This window comes from Pezoporus wallicus, unplaced genomic scaffold, assembly GCF_028554395.1.
Source record: "Pezoporus wallicus isolate ANWC-B61680 ecotype Strahan unplaced genomic scaffold, APGP_CSIRO_Pwel_v1 contig_5552, whole genome shotgun sequence".
Classification (NCBI taxonomy): domain Eukaryota; kingdom Metazoa; phylum Chordata; class Aves; order Psittaciformes; family Psittacidae; genus Pezoporus; species Pezoporus wallicus.
This window is the reverse complement of record NW_026640754.1, coordinates 6,088,161-6,114,457: the sequence shown is the minus strand read 5'-3', so window position 1 is coordinate 6,114,457 and position 26,297 is coordinate 6,088,161. Positions and strand designations below refer to the sequence as shown.

General features: G+C 38.8%; 1 protein-coding gene across 1 annotated transcript in view; it reads left to right on the top strand.

The window, feature by feature from the left end:
• The first annotated feature begins 1,476 nt into the window (after positions 1 to 1,476).
• Positions 1,477 to 26,297, top strand: part of TENM3 (teneurin transmembrane protein 3) — an 830,895-nt gene continuing 806,074 nt past the window's right edge. Inside the window, exon 1 of the mRNA XM_057420267.1 lies at positions 1,477 to 1,623. The gene's annotated coding sequence lies outside the window, so the exon portion shown is untranslated. The remainder of the gene's footprint in view (positions 1,624 to 26,297) is intronic.

Below are 26,297 nucleotides of genomic sequence, written 5' to 3'. Positions count from 1 at the left end.
GTTATATTAATCTGAAATTATTCATTGTATCAGTACTTGCTCTTTTCTTGGCAACATCAAAAATGCCTATTAAAAGTAATCATTACAATTTTTTTTTACAGCAATAGTGATCACAGAAAAGTAGCATTCTAGCATTACCAGGTTAAAAAATTTTGCAAGCCTGCGAGTATTTACAATGGTATGGATGTATGAAAGAGGCATGGCAAGAAAATACAAATTCTTCAATAACTACATTCTTTAATTTTTTAGGGGATATATAAATAATGATTTTTGAGAAACCAGGAATGCTTTCTGCTTTGTTCATATTTTAGTAGCATACTCCTCTTTGCTGTTTCAGTAATTAAGTATTATGACATTCCAGAAAGCATAAATCCTGCTGAGATGTTTGAGTTTGGAGCCACCTCTCAATGTACAAACAAAATAAATTAAAAAAAAAATAATAAAATGCACAAAAAACACCTACGATCTTAACAGGCTGTTTTGCTTTTACCTTTGAAACAAAATTGAACAGTAAAGCAATATGGCCTACTGAAACTGTTCTAGCCTCGTTGTTAACTAGAACCTCCTTTTGAAATTCATTGCCTTCAATTACATTTTTTAAAGAATTTTAATTATGTGCCTGAAAAGTATAAAGATGCTTCAGGCTCCATTTGTTTATCATGGAAGGCCTAAAAAAATGAGGACAGAGCTTCCCAGCTCATGCAGGGGCTGCAGAGAGAGAGAGATGACTTTTAATTCGACAAGTTCAGAGAGATTTCTTAGTTTGACGCGCACAGCAGGGGGTCTTTGAGTGCCTGGCAATACTTCTGCATTCTGAGCTTTGAAAGTCTTTCCCTGCAGCAGAAATTGTATCAAAAGCCAATGATAATATTCCCTGCAAGGTAAAGGACCCTATTGAAGATTTCTAGAGCTGTTTATTTATTCATCACAGTTTTTTCTTTTAGGACGTATCAGGCGTATAGGTAATAATTCACAATGATGCTAGGAAAATGAAATAAATAAATAAATGCATAAATAGGAATCCTTCATTATTCGTTCACCCTTCCCTTAAGTTTTCCGTAGGCCACATTCACCTATAGCCATGTTCGCCTATAAAATTTCCTGTCAATCCTTGCCATGTATTCTGCATAAAATCTTCACCTCAGATCTCAGCTTTTCCTTATTTTTACAGAATTGTAATTTCTGTCTGCCTCCTACCACCAGCTGAGTACCTAAGATGTTTATGGCCATTTATTTCCAGTAAACCCTCGAAGTATTAATTTTACAGAAGGATATTCAATTTCTTAGGGGTCTTTTTAAATCTTGTTTTTCAAGCAGATTTGAGCTACTGTTTCAAAGCCAAGATTAAGTGTTATTTATATTCCAGAGATCAGAGTTTTAATGTTTTGGCATTACTTTTATTTGAAAAGTATACACATATGTTTTTCTTTCTGTTTTGGTTTTGTTTTGTTTCTGCAGCAGATCTGGGACTGTGAGACTACAACAGCCTTTCTCTTGTGTAATGTCAATGTCGGCTATCACTTTGGCAGAATCAGCCAGCTCAGTGAAGACAGAAAACCCTTCCTTCCTCCTGTTTTTTCATCTGCTGGTGGCATTCAAAGTGGCCTTCCCTTATAAATATTGGTGAGTGACCGCATGGGGAAAACAGTTCCTTGGTGCAAAGAAACTTCTTTCCAAAAGCTGTGTTGACTGAGGGGTTTCCAATTTTTTCAAAGTATGAAAAAACCTTGCATATGCAGGTGTTTGGGTTGTTGGGTTTCGGTTTGATTGTTGTGTTTTGTGTTTTTGTTGTTTTTTTTTGTTTTTGTTTTTTTTTTTAATAACTGGTAAGATATTTAACAACACTTGAATTCTTTAGACCTTTTAGTATTTGGTGACTACTGGCATGTGCGCCTGTTCAAACTGTATGAAACAATCTTTCAAAAGACTATTTAGAGAAAGAAATAACTTCCTGACAGCAAACAAGAATCTCTTCTCTCTTCCTGTTACTTTCTGTTGGGCAAATGGTCTGAAATGGTATAAATTTATAATAACTACCCAAATATGGCAAGGGGAAACTTTCTCAAGTGTAGTAATTAAGGAAGATAGCTAGAGGCTGCATTCTGGGACCCTTCTGGTTTGGGAAGCATGCCTAGGGTGGAATCACAGCACTGCAGAAATTCTGATACCCTGGGCAGTCCAGGGATAATGTAGTAACCGTAGTAGCCCCATAAGACTGTCTAAATTACAGTTCAGTACTGAAAAAGTTTTCAGGTCATTTGAGGCTATCTCAGCTGATTTATTCTGCTTGGGACATCCAGTATGCCTAAAGAGATTTTTAGTGTTGAACACAGATGTGGATATAGTGAAACAGCCATCCATCTCTCAGGAATATTTACAGTACCATAACACAGAAAACTGCAAAGTACATAGATACAAAAAAATACTTTAACCTGGCTTGGAACAGTTTGGAACTGTAAATATGTGCAGGAACTAAGTCTGGAAATTATTTAAGGATTACACATTTAATCTAAAGACATTGCCATGAAGAGTCACCTACCTGGCTGCCATTCCATGTTAACTACATTGTTGCAATTATCGCCTATTCAGACTGCAGCCAGACAACTGTGATGTATCATTTATGACTGTATGATCAGTAATGTTTGATTTTTATTAATTATTTTTCTTAAACATATGTGTACTTGCAGTATGTCAATTTAAAGGACGAGAGAAGCTTCAAAAGAAATATTAATAGGAGCATTATTATGGCACCAGACTAACAAAATAATGTCTTTCCTTCTAAGGAACACTTCCAGCAAAAGGAAAGGCTGGTATATGTAGTGTATGTCTCTCTTGCTTGGAGAATGAGCACTGTGGCCATTTAGAAATTCTTCAGCTATGGGTTAGGATTGCCACTGATTTCCTTGGCTTCTACTAATCAGGGAACAGAGCAGAGAAGAGAAAGAAGAGGTCAGAAAATTAGCAGAATTGGATGAATGGCTATGCTCTATCAATGTTCTTTCTTTCTACATCAACTTTGTTATGGAGTTTTACTAATTTTGTGGTTAGAACTGAAATAAGCCTTCACCCTGGTCTGGGATCGTTATTCTAACAATTTTAAAAAAAATGAAGGAATGAATAAATGTATTGGATGAATACATTTTATACAGTTTTCTGTCTAGTAACATAGTCATAACCACATACTGCAACATGTAGTGATGTATGATGGAAAGGTTGCACACTGTTTAAAATGTGAGGGGGAGGGTAGATTTTCAAAGCATTCATCTTTTTAGAAAAGACCTTCTCTAACTGTGTTTCCATTCTAAAGTTTTCTGTCAACTCAGTTTTATATCTTCAGAGGATATTGCAGAGCAGCTGTATAGAATAACTTGCTGTTTGATCCTATTATGATATTTTGCACATATGTCTGCTTTCCTTTAAAATGGATGGGACAGAACTATAAACAGTCCAACATTCAAAGACTCAGAATTTCTTATTTTCCATGCAAGATTCCGTGGATAGGCATATACATCACAACTTATTAAGTTATAATTGCATTTTTTTCAAATCTTTCAAGAGGATCTGGTTTATTAATGACAGGTAATTGGACCACAGCAACTGTTCTGTCCTTACTAAGAAAGTAAGAAAATAGCAGCTTTGTAGAAGCTAGGAGGTGACCAGAGAGGATCAGATACAATTGTTAACCATTTCTCAGTGCATTTCTGATAGCTCAAAAGATGGTGGCTTTTTAACTTTTGGCTACATCCAGGGTCAGAAAGAGGTGACAAAGCATGTCAGTAATTTGTGATACTATGTTTTCTTGTGTTAATTTCCCTTTGATACAACTACGTACTTCTGTGTGATCTGTCAGATAGTTGTAGGTTCAATAATACACTGCTTTCATTCCATTCAGCACATACTTGTTATTGTGTTCAATTTTGACATTTTACAAAGAGTAAGGGGAGTTAATTCCAGAAAAATGAGAAGAGTAAATTGATAACTAAACACATTAAATATTGCAATTATATACCCATAAATCTTCCCCTGTATGAAGAAGATGGGATTGAACATATTCTTGGTTTTAATCGACCTCTGATTATTTTATTGGGTTTTTTTTAAAGCTTCAACTATTTTTCAGGAATTTCGTGAAAAATCCTGTGTAAGCTCTAACACAGAAAGCTTTAAAGGCAAGTTTACCCCTTTGAAGTCTGTAACTCTGAACTACATACAAAGGCTTTATGAGGACACTTCCTTGCAACTTGGTTCAAACATGGATTGATTGTGTACACTGCATTAACTTCCAAAGTATAAACTATCATTAATCTTAAACAGTGTTGCTCTCCTCTAAGGACTTGGCTATAAAAGAATATACATTTTTTTTGTGTCTGCAAGTTTTTTCTTCACTTTTATTTATTTTTCTTGTGCCTACACTCTTAGGAATCTGATGAAACTGAAATCATGGCACTCTTGTTTTTAAATGAAAAAGTCACACAAACTACCAACTAGCAGAAACATAATGCTTCAAGACCTAGAACTAATAAAGCCAGCTTTCCTTTGAAAATCTTGTTTTATTTGTACTGTAAGATTACCGATTTCAACTGCAGCTCCAATTTCCCTATTCTTCTTGTCTCCTGTTACCTTCTTTGGCTGACCCCAGCCAGCTCCTTTCAGGATGCCTGAATTCTAGCCACATTCCTCTCCCTGGAGATATTAATTTGGCTCTCCACCCCTGAAACTTGTGGGATTTTAATTATCTTTAAGACTTGGGCTTGTTTTGTTTTTTTTTCTTATTTCACTAACATTTGACAATCATCCTGAAAAATTACTAAGTGGAGAAAGTTAGGACACATACAGATTGGGATTTTAGCCTTAGGTAAGGCCAAAATGCACAGGCATTAAAAAAGATCCAAGATGTAACTGGCCGATAAAAACTACCCATGAAACGCTATAAAAAGAATTTCCACAAATTATTTTCTTTATTAAAAAGCAAATTTTTGTAAACTGTACTTATAACTCTTAATTCCTTATTTGAACTTTTTATTTGTTCAAATAGCAGATAAATTGACTGCTACTGCTAAACCCAGGACAAAAAATTCCTCCCCTCCCCCAAGGTTTTAACTTAGAAAACATATAAAAGTTAATTACTGATGTTAACTTGGAATTGTGCAGTGAGTATTTATCTAAATCATCCCAACTACTCATGCATAAGTCTAATTTGCCGATAAGAATAGAAAGTACTAGTCAGTGATTGCTTATATAAAATGTTCAGAGCTCAAAGAAATTCAGAGATAATTCTGAGTAATAAAAATGTTTATGTAAAAATCACAAAAATGCTGGTAAATACTTGAATAACATCTGTAATTCATCAAATGTGTGATTAAAATTCATTTTAGCACATTGCAAACAAAAATAAAAAAAGAATTGCATACACACATGGAATTCATGAAGATAAATTACTCCTTCTCAAATACAATTTTGATAATATGATTTCTTTGAGTATAAGAAAAAAAAAAAAACGACTATGAATGGTGGTACTACTTCTTCTGTTAAACTATGGGGCAATTTAAGCTTAAGTGTAGAAAGCTGCCATGTAAAGGAAGTAAATGAGAGGATTCTGAAGAGGTGCCCAGAGCCTTTTGAATGCCAGCCTTTACGAAGCATTACCTATTCGTGTGGCGTTTTATCAAAGCACACTGGCAGTAGTCACACTTGAGTTATATTTTCCAGTTCCATCTCAGGAATTGATTGTAGATTGCGCTAAGGCAACATTAGCACTTGCAGATATAATGGGCTAAATCATAAAGGTCGCCTTCCCTTGTGTGTCTGTATCAATATATGCCAGCAAATTACTTCTCCACTAATTTAAATAATGAATTTAAACATACCTGGAAATCTGAGTAGCCTTCAAGTCAAATTCTCCATCCTACTGCTATTAGTTTTATCTCAACTACAGTCCAGTTTGTGTGTATGTATGTACATATGTATGTATGGGCCTGTATAAAAGGCAAATTCAGGCAGACAAAACAGGAGCCAAATTCTGTCTTCAGGGCAAAATGCATGACCTTGTAGGTGCTGCCCTGGCAGCGTGGTGGCGTGTCTGGCACAAAGGTTCATCAAGTGAATTATGCTAAATAAGGGAATATACTTCTGTACTGGAGGATAATCCATTTCTACACCTTAAATAAAAGACAAATAATGGACATTTCCCTTTCAGTCATTTTTAAGTGTACTCACGTGCCAGATACAGAAAAATACAAAATGCCTTAACAATAGAAGTATTTATTGTATTAGCAAAGGGTTTTCATGCTTCTCCTTATCAGGTCTGATCTACTAACCAGAACCATGTATGATAATAGGTATTCTTAATGTCTTATTATTTTATGGTGTCAGTGTTAATAGTAATTTTTAACACGAGTGTTTTCTATGCCAGCATGAAATTCTGAAACTAAATGTACTTAGCTTTCAATTGACAAAGACAACAGTAGAAAAATGAAATGGAGAAAATTAGGTCTTTAAGGCTAAATGAGCCCTAAATCAGTCTGGTTTAAAATTTTCAAAACTGTATGCAAGTCGAACATGATTTCAGACACTGAGGAGCTGATGGGTTCAGATTTGAACCTTGCTTCCTCACAAGTTTCAAAACTGTTATCTTTTTTCTTTAATTCATGCGATACATTAGTGAATGTTACATTCATAGCAAACTGAGGCCCAAATCCTGAAGTTATCCTAATTCCTGAAAGACTTTCAGGCAGCTAAAGTAATTTTCAAGATGTGGATGGTCTTAAAGACAAGGCCTTTGCTCTATTGTGAAATGCCCTTACTGTGTTACCAGGAGAATACTGAGGTCAGACTAGCTTCAGGCATTGAGAAAGGCTAAGTTACCAGGAGCTGAATGCTGGAAGGACATGTTTTCTCATCCAAGTGGTTCTTTACTCTTTAACAAGAGAGAAACTGGATTCAAATGAATTCACATCTTTTTTTCTAAAATATAAAAATCCACAAACCCCCTCAAAAAACCCAAACCACAAAAAAATTTGTCTGGCTCTGAAAAACTCCTTGTTTTATTTAACTGACCGATTCTTAGGTTCTCCTTTAAAAAATAAATTAGCTGCTAATATCCTGGGAAATACTTGTGTTAAAGGTCATATTAAACAAAAGTCAAATCTAGGCTGTCTGAGGAGTCTGGAGAAGATGTTTAACGCAAATCTTTGTAGAAAAAAAAAAAGATGTGTGTCACTGCAGGTCATGTCTGAATATTCTTGTTGGGGTTTCTCTGTTGGATATGCAATCTCAGCTAAATGTTTTGAAGAGGAGAAATCAAATAAATTGCCCTATTTTGGGTCTTTCTCATCTGTATACAGTTGTGCAGCTCTAGTAGACCTGAAAATTGCCCAGAGACAAACTTTTAAAAAATAGAGTGCTTTTGAGGCAGAAAATTGCTTTTCTGCAGCATGGTCTAAGGGACAGGATGTGACAGGAGGACAAGGAGTTGTCACTATGTAACGATATTGTAAAGCATATCTTACATAACAAAAAGGATAATTTGTCTCTTTTTTTCTTTCATTTTAAACTACAAGAGATTTAATTGAAACAGCTGAAGGTATGCCCTAAACCAAGAAAAAGCCATTATAATTTACAATTAAAATGCAAAGTTCATCCCTTAGCCCACCTAGCTATTCATTGCAGCTTGCATGTGGTACCGATGTCTGTCCAGCACCTCAGAAGCTTTATTCTCAAAAGGGAGAGTAAAAAAAACTCATTGTACATGCATGTCAAATATTAGCGTGATTCTTGTAGCATAATAAGAAAAGAAAGTGGTTTGTGCTTTTGATTAGCCTCTTGATGTTTGAGAGTGTTTTTGTATGGCTTAATTTTCCTTTTTATGGCAGTTTGTACATATAAAACAAAATGAGGAAAGGAGCAGAAGGGGAAAGAAATGTGCCATTTATATATTAAGGATATGAGGCCTCCTTTGGGCCCATTGTACATTAATGGGTCAGCTGAGATTTATTAGGATATGTATATTAATCTTTATACACATTCACATACTAAAATTGTTCCTTTGGTACTATAATGTGATTAGCTGTGAATTTGTGCAATATTAACAATAATATGGATTTCCATATTACAGAACAGTAATAACAAATGGTTATTAAAAATGCATGTAAAGTATGGGATGTGAAAGCACTTCCAAACTGTCAGTAATCCAATTATGTTCTCTTGGTTTTAAATACCAAACCAGTTAAGTCTTTACTGTAAAGTAAAATCTTGTATGAGAAAAGCAAAAATTTTATGTTCCATGGAATTGAATGAATGAGTTGAAAATTGTCTGAAAGAAATATTAATTTCTGTTTCTCACAGCTGAAATGTGGATTTTTACATTCTTATTAATTAAGAATATAGCAAAAAAAACAGAACATAGAAGGCAACATTAGCATTCAGTAGCAAAGTTTTCCTTGTGTATAGGAGTGAGGTGCAGTGTGCAAGGAACTGTCTAGAACCCCTGCTACTTCCTAGACAGCAAATTCAACATTTGTACTTTTCTACTTCGGTACTTCAAAACTGAGAGGAGCTCCCCTCCTCTGTCTGGAATGGTATGAAAATATTTCCACCCATAGGGCAATCATTATGGGGTATACATATGTAGTACAATAGGAATATAGAAAGGGAGAACTAGTGATTTTGTGAAGCTAATTACTCTACTGTTTCTCAAGTGGTGTAAACTAGAGCAGCCACTTTGATTTCAGATACCTTACAGCAGCAGTAGCTCTGTATGGCACAGGGTTGTACACTTTCCTCTGTTCCTCTGCTGCTTTGTGATCAGAAATAATAGAAGTTCCTGAACTTGGCTTTGAGAGAGACAACTGTCCTGGGTTCAGCAGTAGCAGTCATGTTTTTCCTTTGTGTTAACTGGTGCAGTGCTCTGTTTTGACTTCTAGTTTGAGAACAGTGTTGGTGAAGCCGATGTTTTCGGTTGTTGCTAAGTGATGTTTACCCTGACCAAGGACTTTGTGAGGCTCATGCTCTGCCAGGGAGGAGGGGAAGCTGTGAGGAAGCAGAGATGGGGCGCCTGACCCGGGCTAGCCGGGGAGGTATTCCGTACCACAGCACGTCATGCCCGGGGTGGGGGGTAACTGGGAGTTACCCGGAAGGACAGGGGCTTCCGGGTGGAACTCGCTTTCTTGGCCGGTGGTATCGTATTCTCTTCCCTTGTTATTTTCCCTTATCATTGTTTTAGCTGATAGTAGCGGTGGTGATTTGTTGCTGGACTGTTCTTGTCTCAACCTGTGGGAGTTGCACTCTCTCGATCTTCCTCCCCGTTCCTCCGGGAGCGGGGAAGGGGAGAGCCCCGGTGCGGGGGGGGGGGGGGGGGGGACGGACACGGACCTCGATTGTTGTCAGCTCGGCACCACTCACTGGGAGTGAGTGAAAAAGTTACCTGACTGGGTTTAAACCACGACAGTTCTTTTTGGCGCCCAACGTGGGGCACGAGGGGTTGAGATAAGAACAGATCTGACTGGATTGATAGTCACTCGTCACAATGCTGATTTATTGGCTCTCAAGGTTTTTCCTCTTGATCTCACAGTTTCAGTATATCATATCTTACGTCCATCCGGTATTTGCTGTATTAGTGTTTTTCAAGTGTGGGGCTTGGGCTAACGTTTTTATCCCATGGTACTTTATGGTAATGACTTGTAATACAATAGAATCATTGATCATGAAACTGATCTGGCTTATGTTCCCAGTGTGGTCACCACCTTTATACTTTGGGAGGTATATGATGGAGGTGCTTAGCAATTACACATCTTTTTTATCCTCCTCAGGTGCTCAACCTGTGAAGGAGACATCCTTTTACCCTCCTAGTCGTCCCCCCAGACCATTTACATTTGAGAGTTTTGAATTTTTTGAATGGCCTTTTAATGCTGTTGAGACTTGTTTGCTGATGGTGATGGGAATCACCATGCTAACACGCATACAGAGTGTGTTTTGCCCACTACTGATTTCAAGAGTTAAGCAGATTCAGGTTTGGGTCTTGTCTGCGGTCAAACGACGATGTAGGAGGACCGAGAGATTTTCCCTGAGGCTGGACAGCCATGAGTGGCAGGGTGTGTGGGATAGTATGGGCAAGTATCTAGGTCAGTGGGCCCCTCCAGTACTTTGGAATTTCACTACCGAACAACTGCAAAATCCAGAAGAATTAGTAAAACACTTAAATGAGGTGTGTGGTCATTCTGGCCATACCAGAGATGGACAAATCACGGCAACGATGTGCTGGGGCTTGGCCTATGCTTACAGGGCCTTGTTCAACACTATCCAGCACCTTCAAAAGGAAAAGAATGTCGGCGGATTTGAGGGCAAAGTGACAGTCGCTACTCAAACTTTGGCTGCAATGAACTGCACAGCTACCCCAGTGGCAAGTACAGCAGCTGCTCAAACTTCAACTGCAACAGACAGCGCGGTTACCCCAGCTCCAAGCACGGTAGCTACACCACCCCCAGCAACAAGTACAGTCGCTACTCAAACCACAGTGATAATCACTGCAGCCAAACCAGAGGACCAATTCGTACCAATATCAGTTGCCCCTGTACGCAAGAGAACAAGCAAAAAGGAGGCAAAAAGGGGGAAGCGAGATGAAGAACCAATGAATTCACCACCCGGTCCAGAATCTGATCAGGAGTCATCATCACATGACGAAGAAGAAGAAGAAGAGGTAACTTCTCGACCTCGGACCTCAACCGAGCTGCGGAATATGCGAAAAGATTTTACCCGTCAACCAGGGGAGCACATCATCACCTGGTTACTCCGATGCTGGGACAATGGGGCCGATGGTCACGAACTAGAAGGTACAGAAGCCAAGCAGCTGGGATCACTTGCTAGAGAAGGGGGAATTGACAAAGCAATTGCAAGAGAGAAAAAGTCCCTCAGCCTTTGGAGGAGGCTCTTGGCAGCTGTGAAAGAAAGGTTTCCGTACAAGGACGATGTTACGAGTCGTTCAGCCAAGTGGACTACTATAGACAAAGGCATCCAGTCTCTGAGGGAATCGGCCATCGTAGAGATGATCTATCACATCAAGCCGAATAACGGGGATACACCTATAGATCCAGATGAAGTTGAATGTACACGACCCATGTGGCGAAAACTTACACGGAATGCACCGTCATCATATGCCCATTCATTGGCAACAGTGACCTGGAATGACATAGTACCACTAACTGTGGATGAAATGGTTCATAAACTCCGAGAGTTCGAAGACAACCTCACCCCTTCCATCATCTCAGCTGTGGAAAAACTGTCCCAGGACCTCAAACAATTGAGGGACGATCTATCTGATTTATCCAGCTCCTCACATGTACCAACACACGTCTCAGCTATTAACAAAAGGCGTCCTATTGTTCAAGAGAGGAGATACAGGAGGTATACGCCACAGGGTACCCTATGGTTTTACCTGCTGGATCACGGAGAAGACATGACAAAGTGGGATGGAAAACCTACTTCAGCTTTGGAGGAACGGGTGAGTGAACTGAAGAGGGGAGCAAGGGCCAAGACTGATCGTCCCATGAGAGCTACGGCTTCAGTCTCTGGTGAGCAGTTTCCCAGAAGCTTCCCCTCCTCCCTGGCAGAAAAGAACTGTCGTGGTTTAAACCCAGTCAGGTAACTTGTTCACTCACTCCCAGTGATTGGTAACGAGCTGACAACAATCGAGGTCCGTGTCCGTCTCCCCCCCCCCCCCCCCCCCTGCACCGGGGCTCTCCCCTTCCCCGCTCCCAGAGGAACGGGGAGGAGGATCGAGAGAGTGCAACTCCTACGGGTTGAGACAAGAACAGTCCAGCAACAAATCACCACCGCTACTATCAGCTAAAACAATGATAAGGGAAAATAACAAGGGAAGAGAATACGATACCACCGGCCAAGAAAGCGAGTTCCACCCGGAAGCCCCTGTCCTTCCGGGTAACTCCCAGTTACCCCCCACCCCGGGCATGACGTGCTGTGGTATGGAATACCTCCCCGGCTAGCCCGGGTCAGGCGCCCCGTCTCTGCTTCCTCACAGCTTCCCCTCCTCCCTGGCAGAGCATGAGCCTCACAGAGTCCTTGGTCAGGGTAAACATCACTTAGCAACAACCGACAACATCGGCTTCACCAACACTGTTCTCAAACTAGAAGTCAAAACAGAGCACTGCACCAGTTAACACAAAGGAAAAACATGACTGCTACTGCTGAACCCAGGACAACAACCAACACTGAGAGCTATTTATCTATTTATATTATTCTTAGAGGACACATAATCTGTCAACAAAAAAGCTTTTCTCTCAAGTGATTTTCATAAGGTAGTGATGTTTGTTTAGTGAAATTTGGTTTACCCTCCGTGACCCCATAGTGGGTGGGTGTCTTCTTTGACCCCTCTTCCTTGAATCTTCTATGTTCTTCTATGTTCACAAGTATACAAACTTATGCATATTTGTAGAACAGAATGAATTTCTTTATTATACCTTCTACCATTTGCCACATAGATTCAGTCTTTGGTGATTTCCAAAGCTTTTACTAGCATCAGTTCCCACTTCTCATTCATCTGATTGGAGAAGGTTTTAAGATTTATGAATAGAGTACATAGTGTAAAATATGACCATAGTGGCAGAAGACAATCACTCATTTTTGGCTCCGTCTTCTAGAAATTATCCTTTTGCAACTTCAACAATTTTTGGTCCTACATGCCCCTGATCCCCTGATGGGACGTGTCCTTCATATGCACTGTGTAAAACAGGGATTATTTTTTGTTACACAATTAAAAAGTGTTCTTTAGAATTTCTCAGAGCTGTTTTATTGTGCCATTATATTTGAATCCCATATACTGACAATCTCCAACCTGAGCAAGTTTTCATGGGCTGAAAAAGGCTGCTCACAGACTTTAGGAATACCGTTTTTCCGTATTTCCATTTTCTGCTCCAATATTCTGAAATCTTGCAAAATAAACAGTGCTAAGTAACTGAAGTGTAGGTTTTCTAGCTGGTTTAGATTTTATGCAAACTGTGGAGAAAAGACACCACCTTATTCGTACTCATGGTAATATGCAATTTAAGTAGAGGGACTTTTGTCATGCATTTTACATGAAGATGATGAGCATTCCATTGTATTCAAATGCTTGTGGAATTGCTGTAAAATGACAGACAGCAGGTGGGCCAGTGTCATTTGTGGAAAGTCTCTCTGAGCTGCAGCCTGAGCTGCTGATGTCTTGCATTGGCATACCATACTGCTGCAAGGCAACAACTCTGCTTGCTTATCTATTGCATGTTACTTTGCTGCAAATTGATGCCTTATTTTCAATTCATATGTGTTCTGTCATTTGCTACTGCTTATTAATTTGTGGCTGCAAAAGGGAACAAGTAAAAGGCAACCATTAAAAGCACAGTTCTATGCAGTATAGTTTTAACAGGAAGATGGGATAGTCCAATGACTGTGCTAAAAGTGCCTTCTCATGTGCTGGCTGTTAAAAGTGCCTTCTCTCCTGGCTGACTGGACTTGAAGGATTTTTCTTTTAACATCGGTAACCTAAATAAATGTCTTCACATTTTAGCTATGTCAGACTAGTCTGATAGCTATTGTGAAGTCTTCTTCAGTATTTCACAGTGTTTCCTAATAATTTTAATTCCATCTTTGGGAGTGTGTATCACCAGGCAATGTATCACTATGGATGTGCACATACCATTATGGACTAAACATCATCAATATAAATTTATCTCAGCTTTAAGAATAAGTATGCATATGCTTGGCAAATATACTGGAGAAGTAAATTTAAGTGCATTTTGAGCAGTTTACATAACTGACGTAATTAGTATTGTAAAAAACCCAGCCATTTTGTGTAATGAAATTACAGAAAATCTACTTTTTTGATTTTGAACAAATTTTCATTATGTTTAATTTAGATTTTCAGTTATCTAATCTAGAGAAGACTATTTTATCATTGCGAACAAATTGTTTTAAATAAAATAAAGTAGTAGGTTGAAACTCTTCATGTTGGAACATCGATTACCCAGTCACATTCCTGTCATGCTCTCTTCTTCAACTATAAAATATTAAACTAATGTGTTCTTTCAGAAACTTTATGGCACTTATATTTCCAGAAGCTGTAAAAAGGTATTTTCAACTGTCTATGATCCTTTTGCTGCTTCAACCTTAAGATGGCACCAAGGATAAGGTGTTCCATCACTTTCCCAGGGATGGAGGTGAGGCTGACTGGTCTATAGTTACCCGGGTCCTCCTTCTTGCCCTTTTTGAAGACTGGAGTGACATTTGCTTTCCTCCAGTCCTCAGGCACCTCTCCCGTTTCCCAAGACTTGGTAAAGATGATGGAGAGTGGTCTAGCGATGACTTCCGCCAGTTCCCTCAGCACCCGCGGGTGCATCCCATCTGGACCCATGGATTTATGGATGTCCAGATTGCTCAACTGGTCTCTAACCCATTCCTCATCGACTAAGGCAAACCGCTCCATTGACCTGGCTTCATCTGAGGTCTCAGGGGTACAGGGCTCTTCAGGACTGCCTGCAGCAGAGTAGACCGAGACAAAGAATGCATTCAGTAACTCTGCCATTTCTGTATCTTCTGTCACCAGGGCACCCATCCCATTCATCAGTGGGCCTGCATTGCCTCTGGTGTTAGTTTTATCTGCCATGTATTTGGAAAAGCTCTTTCTGCTGTCCTTGACCCTTCTCGCCAGATTTAATTCTAAGGAGGCCTTAGTCATCCTAGCTGCCTTCCTACATCCTCTAGCAGCAGCCTTATATTCCTCCCAAGTGGCCAGCCCCTCCTTCCATGACCTGTAAACTCTCCTCTTCCACTTGAGCATACCCAGCAATTCCCTATTTAATATAGGGAATTTAATATAATTCCCTATTAATATACCCTTAGCTGTCACAGGCAAGAAGAAAGCTTCAGTTGCTATTAGCTGGGGTTAGAGATACTGTAATTTCCTCTGATTTCAGAACACTCTGGCACATCACTTAACACCTGGAAAACAAACCTCATGTTCTAATGGTACTCACTGAGTGTGAGGACTTATACATCATATTTATACCCTTTGGGACAGCACAGCCTTGTTCCATTGCTACTGGAATTCACAGCACTTACTGATGCTTGTGACGCATAATTTATACAATGATCACCTTTTAAAATGTGTGAACTTTCATTGATGACGAAATTACAGTTCCTTAGTATTGTTAATGACACTGTGAATAGGCAGATAATATCTAAAGCACAGCTGGAAAATTCTCATACATTATTTGTATAGTCGTGTAATTTGAAAATGTGATTTCTCTGTTTCATTAAATAGTGATAGTTTAAAAAGTTTTCAGAACTTACTGCAGATGTTGAAGTGCCTGATAAAGTTTAATACAGGTTAAAATTATGGCAAACACTGAAAACTAATAGTGTTCATTTCTGGCATTTAGATATGCAGCTGTGACTGTATTCAGTACGTGAATCAAACTGCAGCAGCTTTGCTGCAGAACTTAGGTCTGACACTTGTACAGCTTAGGTAGAGAGGAGAAAAAAGGATAAAATTTTGGAGTATATAACTGCATAGACATTTACATTGGGCAAATTGCATGTTTTGATTTTATAGCTGAGGAGGTACCTTGCCATGCTGTTTAGAAAAATACTTCTTGTTTTCCCACAAGTGGTGGAACTGCACCCCAAGCAGGTAGTGGGAAGTATGGCAGGAAGCCTCAACTCTAAAGAAAGAGTGTATATGAAGTTTTGAATCTGTTGATAGATGACTGTTGTGTCCCCATTCTAAACTTTGTATTATGATAGGTTATATTAAGCACACGATGGTAAGAACGGAAAGATAACTGTGAAATTATGATCCACAGTATGCATTAAGATTCACTGAGACTGAGCTCCCTTTTAACTTTAGAGGCAAGAGATGACTGTACACCATTTCTAGGATACCAGTCAAATCATGACTGTGGTCACAGGGTGGATTGTGTGGCAGGTACACCTACCTGACAAAAGCCTACAAAAGCTTCTGACCACAAACTGCATGGCAAAACTTCCCATATGTGCAGCTCTTGTCTCACCTGCATGGTGGCCATCAGCAGGTGCAAGGAAGTTGGTTTCTGATCCCATGGTGGGCTATATGACCGTATCAGACCACATCTGACCACAGGTCAGATTCAGCCAGGTATACAAGGAGCCCCTGCACGGAGCCATTTTGAGTTGGTCCTCCTTGGGCAGCCATTTTGAGTCTGTCCTCAGTGGTCAAATGGAGCAGCAGGCCTGCAGTCAGGGACTCTCCCATTCAGTCAGAATGCTGCCCAAAGATGCTCCTCGAAGTTGCGAGCCCTCCCTTGTAAGGTGACTGTGCATTTTGGATCTTTGACCATAACATTTAAGAATCAGTAGTGAAGTGACGAATCCATGTGACATCTCTGGAGATATTCATAACCCACCTAGATGTGTTCCTGTGTAACCTGCTCTAGGTGGCCCTGCCTTGGCAGGGGGGGTTGGACTAGATGATCTTCAGAGGTTACTTCCAACCCTTATGATTCTGTGATTCTTTATCTTCCCTGCTGCTTATTCTTCTTTCTTGATGTCTGTTTTTTCTTTTGGTTTTTATTACTTTGTTTTAAAAGCACTGACAGTTTCTGACCCCTGCAAAAATACGAAGAAGGCAATTCTGTGTTTCTGATGAACCAGATTTACCACAGCAGTGATCTATCCCAGTGCATAGTACAGATTTAGGAAATTAGTTTTCAGGAGACATACACACTTTCAAAGTAATAATAACATAATTAGTGCATTTCACATGGTAGAGTGCATCAATTTATTTTCAGCAGACATCATTCAAGATCTGTATCAAGTCAGATTTTTAATATTTTTTTGTACATGTTTGGTCATTTGTCTTGCTTTTACCTAGGTACGAGGTAATGTGTTCTACTTGTCATTAAAACAACAATACTTCATGTTTGAAAATCAAATGATACCTCTTTTGATATTTGGATCTATAAATGACTTCTTTGGCAATAGGAGCATAAGCACATTTAAGTTTGTAAGTTATTTTCAAAGTTTTACAAATACTGTAATTTGTTCTTTTTATTCCAGCCTCTTGTGGTCTTCTAGCCTAATTTAATTTTTTTTTTAAGCATTTGTATTATTTATAACAAAGAACACTCTGTAATGTATTTAGCAGAGAACTGTAGGCTCTCAGGGTGAACAAAAGAAAGATAAAATGTCTGGATTTTTCAGCTCTTTTCTGACAGAATAAAATTTGACTCAGTGTGGAGACAACCTGCATGCATCCTTTCTCCACTTGCCAAAGAGCCCAATGGATTTTTCTTTTGACTCAGCTGGATATTGCTGCTCCTTTCAGATACAGAATGATCTTCTTTGATTTTGTGCTGTATTACTGGATAAAGAGCAGGGAGGGAGAGGTGAAGCATGCAGTAACTATACTGTTGTCATATTTGTGGTTTGACCATAATCTTATGGATACAATCAGTTTTTTTTTATTATTAAGAAAAAAAACAAAGAACCACTTTAAGTACATATAAGTCATATTAAAGGATACTCAACTGTCTAGAGTATGAAATTGAAAGGGTCTGCATCTAAAGTATGATTTCAAACCAATCAGAATCTCAATTGACCTTCAATTCAGAAAAAGAAGAATCAGTTGGGCTCTGTCCTTATGAATGAAGTAGATCAGGCTTCCCAATGGGCGATTTCCTTTGTAAATTATATAATCTTTACAAGACTTAGTTTAGTTTATGCTACATGCAATTTATGTTCCTTGAGTGCTTTTAGGAATACTGTGTTATAGCTGTAGTACCATTCAGGTTCAATAAACATATAATTTCATTTTATACCATGTTTTATTGTTCTTGCTCTTTGGCCAGCAGAAATGTTAAGGGAAAGGCAACTTGAGGCCTTTTCAGTGTTTGGCCATCAGAATAGCCATGAACAAATACAGTGAAAATGAAATTTGCCCATTATACTTTATGCTGAAGACAAGAGAAAATACAAGCACCGAATTAGAAAGAAAAAGCTTAATATTTTAGTAGTGTCATCGTGAAGAATATTTCAGTTTTAAAGGAAATAGCAAGCAAAAATCTACCAGAGGAGAAACTGGCTATTGCAGTCATTGTCCACAGTTGCGTGTTTTTTTTAATAACATAATTTTTTCATTTACATCATACACCTGCAAAATGAACAGAAAAGGGAAATGTTTCTTTTTCTGATCTCTGTGCAGAAAGACCAAGCTTCATGTAATTTCAGTAATTGAAGAGTGTAGAAAAGAAGCCATTTTTCACCTAAATGTTTCTATAATGTTATGGAGAGGAAATAATCCTTCCAGTATTAATCTTTTGCTGCAAGAAAAAAAAAATGATTGAGAGTTTCATTTTAAACTGTTTCTGGATTTTATACATTGTGTTTTACCAATGGACTGTAAGTCATAGTTTAGTCTGGCTTTCCTTGGAAATCATGTAAGTGAAAACAAGATTAACCATATTAAACTTGAATAAAGGGTTGTAATTTAATAAGCCATTAAGAATAGAAAAAACAGTGTTTCACAAAAGAAGCAGTTCTCTGACTCTTCAATCTGATCATCTTGATGTACCCACAAAGAATATTCACACCCCAACAATTAGAACTGTAATTCATTCCTTTATCATAAACTAAAAATCATAGATGTGGATATCAAGGCCAGGTTGGACAGAGCCTTGGGTGACATGGTATATAGTATGAGTCATCCCTGCCCATGGCAGTGGGCGTTGGAACTAGATGTGATCTTAAGGTCCTTTCCAACCCTAACCTGATTCTATGATATTTGGTTAATCCGAAAACACAATATGTATTTCCCCTTCCTTACAGACTTTCACCAGCAAAGCTATTTGTCTGTTACTGTCCTGGAGGAACTACATCTATACCTTGCCATTGTTTATTTCTGTAGTACCCATAACTATTCTGTCAGATCTTCTAGTTATTTATGATATTTAAGTTACACTCAGCCAGTTAGGTTTCTTTTCTGTCTCAGGTCTGAAAAATATTGTGTGCCCAAAAGTCTGTAGTTAATTACATGACATAGAAATGGGCTGAACACTAAGCACTTTCTTTGTCACCTGACTTCAGGGCGCTCAGTTTCTTTGAAGATCAGTCCATTAAGAAGAGAAAGTCTATGATGAGGAGGAGTGTATCTACAGTTACTGCTGTTAGGATTTTAGATTTAACATTCATAAGATCATACACTGGCTGAGTAGAAGCTCACAACTACACTTTTAATGGAGCTACTACAGAATTAGAGCCAACATTGTTTGAAGAACCAAAAAAGACAAGGTTTGCTTCAATTATTTCAAGTGCTGTAGTAATTCATATATATGCAACAAACTGAGCTCTGCTAAATGCAGGTCAGTAAGAATGCATACTTTATTGCTGTAGTTCTACCCCACAATACAAGTTTTTTTAACTACTAAGATCAGAAATTGATTTTTTCATTACTGCAATTCAGATATCCAATATGCAATAGAACCTAAAATGTTTAATAGCGAAAAAAATGAATTCACCCTGCTAAAAACATTAAACCTTTTAGTAAAAATATCTGAACAGTTATTAACTCCAAATATAATAGGAGAACTACCTTCAGGAGATATTAACATTTAACAAAACAAAAATATTTGCTTTTCAGGCAGCTGTAGGCACAATTTTTATATCACGTATGGTTTTTTTTCAGACATTTCATATCTTGTAGTAGCAGTTGTAATGTTTCTGCATTTCTTTTTCTGATTTCCCCTAATACCTTACGCATAACTCTTCCTTAATCAAACAGCTCTGAATTTCTACTTTTTTAATTACTTAAATCTCTTTAAACATGTGACTTTGATACAATTTCAAATAAAAGTAAGCTACCTCTTCTAATCCTTTATTATATGAATTCCTAATTTAGTGGTAATGAAGTTCTTTGACACTAAAAACAGGATCTGCAGTGTTCAATATCATGTTGTTTACCACTATCCTTAGAAGTAATTCTGTCTTAGTTGTATTTTTCCTGCAAAGAAGTTCCTTGTGACCTTGAGGAAGTCACTTAGTTTCACTGAGCTTTCATTATGTATTAACAAGGATAGTTTGTATTAAAAAACCCCACATTATTAATGAAAAACTGTAAGACAATATGTATTCCTGTTTCTTCCTAATATATGCATTGGTTGATATTCTGTGTTATAATCAGTGCTTTCAGAACTCAACCTGAGGCAAGAGAAAGGATGTAATGAATTTCTTGTCACACCATTGTTATCAGTCTTGGGTTTTGTGTCAACTTCATCACACTTTTCACAGCTCCACTCATCAACTTGTGCTCCAAAATGCCAGATGCACATTGCAACACAGATCTGGTTCAGCCCAGTCGCCTGCGTGCCTTCCACTTAAAATGAGCTTTTATTTCTTTTAATGAACTGTATTAGTACTCCTGAATGTAGTATAGACATTGCTTCTAAATAGCTCAAAAAAAAAAAAAAATAATTAAGAACATATTGGACATTATAAACACTTGCATTCCTACAATCTGTGTGGATACACACCATAAACCAGTTATGGCATTTTGATATCTGTAGCTTAAATGCTGTACATAGTCTTTGTTTTCCTCTGTTGTTTTTGTTTGGTTGTGGTTTTTTTACAGGCTACTCAGTGGGAGCCTTGTTTTAGTTCACTTTGCAAAGGTTAGCTAATTTCTTAGCAGTGTTTATTTGTTTTGGAATATGGTCTTAAAAACTTGTCACTTCCAGAAACACAGAGATATGCATAATGTTGTGAAAAAAAATCTGTTCAGTCTTTACAATTTATCTTACAATTATGATTTGCTAAGTGTTATTATGACAAACTGTTGATGTGGTGCCTGTAGGAAAGACAGGAAATTTCAACAAAATGAAACATTTGGAAGGATTTTTTTTTAAAGTGTGATTAATTAAGACACAAGGTGGGAATATCTCTCTTGAAAGAAACAACTGTGATGACAAATTACCAAAAAATTTACAGTCCTTTTATTTGCTTATGCCAGACTGTGGGTAACAGCATTCTAGTTGCATCCTGGAGTTTTTGTGTAAGCTGTATCCATGAGGAAACACTTAGAAGCTATGTCCCTTTGCACATTGTCCACACAATGAACAGAATTCCTGTTTCATATTAATTCCTCTCATTGCTTGGCCTGATCAGAGCTTTTCTTCTTGATGTTCTTGAAGTCTGCTGTAGTCCACTGTTTCTTTGTAGGACATTCACGATTCTGCATTAGCTACGTGCTTTTCCTTCCAAGTCTAGCATACTTCTTGCCCTATCTTTGCTTTTAAACCAGACTGAACTCCTAGCTTCATACACATGCCTTTGATGCTGTTTGATTCTTTGAAGCCCTCCCCACCAAAATCTGTTCCAGTTTCTTTGAAAGAATCAGGGAAACTAATGGTGTCTCTTGACCCATTCTCTTAACTCTGTCATGCCATCCTTAGAACAGGACATGAAGAGATGTTGGCATCTGAGCCACTTCAAAAGCCACAAAAAAATCCTCACTTAAGTCACTGGCACATGGAAAGAAGAAAAATATCATGAGGTATTAAACTCAGCTTCCTATGGTAGCCGTACACCCTTGTAGTTCTGAAACCACAAAATTCCTCCAAAGGAAATTTTATAAGAAAAAACAACTAGATAAAAGTTATATCCCCCTGCATGCATGCACACATATTTATCAATTTTATGTCAGTTTGTATAGTCTAAAAATTCAGCAGTGCTAATTCACTGAGTACTCTGGCATCCTTTTTCAGACTCTTTAGTTACTTATGAGGATGCTACTTGTTCATCAGCCATTATATCATTTGACTACACCTGATGTAGAAATAGAATTGAGGAACTCACTCCTTGTGTTTTTGCCTCCTTCTAACTACATGTCTTAGAGAAGAGCAGACTGCTGTGTATCAGTGCTGAGAACCCCATGGAACTCAGGTGTCAAACAGAAGAAAGCTACAAGCCCTTACAGGAACAGAAAAGACGAGTTGATTCTTCCTTAAACTTTGTTTGGAATCATCTGACTTGTTAATGGATATTGCCTACCACTTATTTTTCCTTTATAGACAAGGCCATTACTCAGAAGATAGAAATTTCTATGGTCTCCTAGGTAATTTTGTAAATCCCAATATCTTATGTGGCTGTATCTAAAATAACAGACAGACTAAGCCAGGAGAAAACACATGCATTTTCTTTCTGCATTGACTACAGTAAGCTCCTGCTATAGGAAGAAGTATGTTGACCTATTTCAGGGGATGTAAACAAACCATTGTTTTTCTAATGTAATTTTCCATTTCAATTCAGTTTGATTCATTTCAATTCCACATTGGAAATGGGAAATATCTAATTACAGAAAGAAAAGTTACTGTTCCAAATAAGTTCTTTTCAGATCTTACCCTACCAGTTTTTAGGAGACACCTTGATTTTGTCCTAATTTAAACTTGTCTCTAAGACACTGCTTTGGGGTAGAGTTGATGCCTTTGTCATCACTGTGTGGTCAGCAGTGGCAGCAGTTGCCCTGAGAAGACACTTCCTCAGACATTCTATTCTGTGTAAAAGGTCTCCTCTTTCATGTTAAATACCCATAAACACCCAACAGATCCGTGTTTGGCAACAGTCTCTATCTGAAGATCTTCTGTTATTTTCCTACCAAGATGAATTGTTTCCTCTTAGATTATATCTATATGGGCTATAGCTATATAGATATAAATTCTGCCCAGACAAAGCAGTCAGAATCCCAGTGTTCAATAACTAAGGGTTAGTGGCAAATATCCCTGGCATCTACACTATTAGTGCTGCAAACTCTGGTTTCAATTTTGAAAATGTATAAAAGTACACAGGACAACTCTACCTTCTCCCCTCTTATAGCAACAACCGTTATGTTCTCTTTTTCAAGTGTTCTTAGGGTTTCAGTTTGCCAGTCAAAATTGCACCACCTGTGGAAGCCTAACATATCTGACAAACCAGCTTTGTATACTGTACCCCACAGCTATACAGTCCAATTTCTGGATGTATCCCTCTCAGAGACTCTTTTCACAATATACATTTCAGTTATGATTGTATCTTAACTGTATTTAGAGACCGTGGAACTAAGTCCCTTAGGAAATAAAAGGAGTTTTATGACAACAACCCTCTGTTTATCTATGAAAAGTGATTCATGCTGAATTCTTATTTAAAATATATTAATCTAAATACTTAAACTGAAGTTCAGTAGCCCCCATACTTCCCCAAAGGAGGTTGCTTTGCAACTCTCACTCTGCAGGATCTTCTATCGCTCAGTTTTCACATAAGAAATACCTGCAAATCATGCTAGGCTGCTAACAGTTGTCCTATTGTCAGCAACTAACAGTTCATGTTCTTTATCTTCTTATGTGACAGCCTTTTGAATCTTTTGAATGCTGTCTTCTGCATTTATCTGTGAAAACAGCCTTTATGATCTCTCCTCTGCAACAAGATAGCTGAGATTCAAGCTCTTACAGTTAATTCCTTTGCATTGTTTTCCATAAGGACAAGTGGTAGGATCCATCTGAAGCTTTTGCCCAAAGAGGATTCTGACTTTCATCTACTGAAGAAAGTTAACTTGCCTGTATTCTTTCTTAAACTTTACACTTCTTCTCTGGAAACAAATCTCAAAAAATTAGATATTATAATGAGGATCATGACCTTACAAGAACAGTCTTCTTTCATCAAAAGCTAAAAGACCCAAGGAACTGCCAGTCCCCTCTCAAAGACATCTTGTGTGTAAAAGAATATCATCAAAACTACTAACTCTCTTTTTCTCATGAAAGACCCACTTGACTGCAGTTCAGGCAGAAGCAGTGGCTTTCCTATTAACTTTCTTATATTTAACATTTGCCATACAGCCACCTGGAGCTTCTTTCACACTTCTGCTCAATGTTATGCACTTTCTGAAATGTCTAGAAAAATTACAGTCTTTGACAAGTCCAGCTCTGGGTCTTTACTTCACTTTAGACCATGAAGAGCTCCTCCAGTCCATTGAAAAGGTTACTACTTGGAACTGTTACCATGTATCTTTACAAAGGGACAGTCACACCACAGAGAAAAACAATAATAAATTTTAGCTCTTCAGGGTGTTTTTATGAATATACAAAGTTCTCTCACATGGATGTCCATCTCAGAATCTTACATAACTTCTTGACTATGTATCTTAGAGAAACTAAGGGTTAGGAATATGGTCTGCCTCACTACTTTGTGGCTATTACACAGAACAAGGCACAGGAAGTGTCTCAATGGAAATCGTAAAGGTAAAAACTGTTGGACTGCGAATGCTAGTGTGTTGGTAACTGCAGTGTGAACTGATGTATAGACTTCTCTTCAGAAAAGATTGCAACATTGTCTGTCTTCATATTCTGTTGATTATTCCTTTGTGCCCGTGCTGTATGCTTGTTAAGATCATGTGTCTTTAACAAAACAGGATAGTGGATCTTAATCCACTTCCAATAGAGGTATCAAGAAAGTCATATTGCCTTTTTGTAGACAGAACAGATATAGGTATTTTGCTTACATTGGCAGAGTCCAGTCTCAAGGGATGTGTGTTGCCTGCCCCAGGGGCATGGATCAGGGATGTTGCAGAGAGGCTACCTGATCTAGTAAGTCCTACTGACTATTACCCACTTCTAGTGATCCATGTGGGTGCTAGTGATATAGATAGCAGTAGCCTGGAAAACATTAAGAAGGACGAGAGAGCCCTGGAAGAGGTGGTTAGGGGCTCTGGAGTTCAGATAGTCTTTTCATCAATTCTCCAGGATAAAGGGGAGGACTTTAAAAAGGCTAGGTGGATTTGCCAGGTTAATAAATAGTTAGAACAGTGGTGCAGTAGTCAGGGGTTTGGGTATCTAGAACATGGAACTCAATTTAGTAGGCCAGGTCTACTGGGGACTGGTGGAGCTGGTCAAAGGGGAAGAGCAGTTTTGGTAGAAGGCTTGCCAGGCTGGTCAAGAAAGCTTTAAACTAGATGTGTTGGGTGAGGGGGACATCATTCCATCCCAACACTCCCAGTTACCAGCACCTATAATAAATGCTCAGAGCAATGTAGAGAGATTCTAGCCACTCCAGCCAGTGAGCTGACTTCGTCTGGAGCTTGGCTCAGATGCCTGTATACAAATGTCCGTAGCATGAGAAACAAACAAGAGGAATTAGAGATGTGTGCATGTCTATAGGGGTATGATATAATAGGCATCACAGAAACATCGTGGGATGGCTCCTATGACTGGAGTGTTGGAATGGAAGGTTACAGGCTCATTAGAAAAGACAGGCCCAGCAGATGGGGAAGGGGAGTTGCCCTTTATGTTAGGGTTAGGCTGGAGAGTATGGAATTCTGTCTGGGGACAGGTGAGCAGTCAACAGAGAGTTTGTGGGTCAGGGTTAAAGGGAGAACAGCGATGAAAGACATTACTGTGGGGATCTGTAACAGACCGCCTGATCAAGAAGACTCTGTGGATGAAGCACTCTACAGACAGATAGGACCAGCCTCACGCTCACAAGCCCTTGTTCTCATGGGGGACTTCAACCACCCTGACATATGTTGCAGGGATGGTACGGCCAGGCACAAGCAATCCAGGAGGTTCCTCAATTGTCTGAAAGACAACTTCCTTCTGCAAGTAATAGAGGAGCTGACAAGGAGAGGTGCCATGCTTGACCTCGTGCTCACCAACAGGGAAGGGCTGGTTGGAAATGTGATGCTCCAGGGGAGCCTTGGTTCCAGCAATCATGAGATGGTCGATGGAGGATCCTCAGGACAGTGAGAAGAGCATGCAGCAAGCTCACTGCCCTGGACTTCAAAAGAGCAGACTTCGGCCTCTTCAGGACCCTGCTTAGTAAGGTTCCATGAGATATAGCCCTAAGGGCAGGGAGGCCCAAGACTATCGGTTGATATTCAAGGATCACCTGCTACAAGCTCAGGAGTGTTGCATCCCAACTAGAAGGAAGTGCAGCAGGAAGGCCAGGAGACGTCCTTGGATGGATAAGGAGCTGCTGAGGAAACTTGAAGGAAAAAAGAGGCTTATAAAAGGTGGAAGCAAGGACAGATGGCCTGGGAAGAATACAGGGATGTTGTCTGGGAAGCTAGGGACCAGGTCAGGAAAGCTAAGGCCCAGTTTGAATTAAACTTGGCTAGGGATGTTAAGGATAACAGGAGGGGATTCTATAGGTACGTAGCAAATAAAAGACAGACTAGGGACAACGTAGGCCCCCTCCGGAAGCTATCAGGAGAACTGGCTACACTGGATTTGGAGAAGGCTAAGGTTCTTAGCGACTTCTTTGCCTCA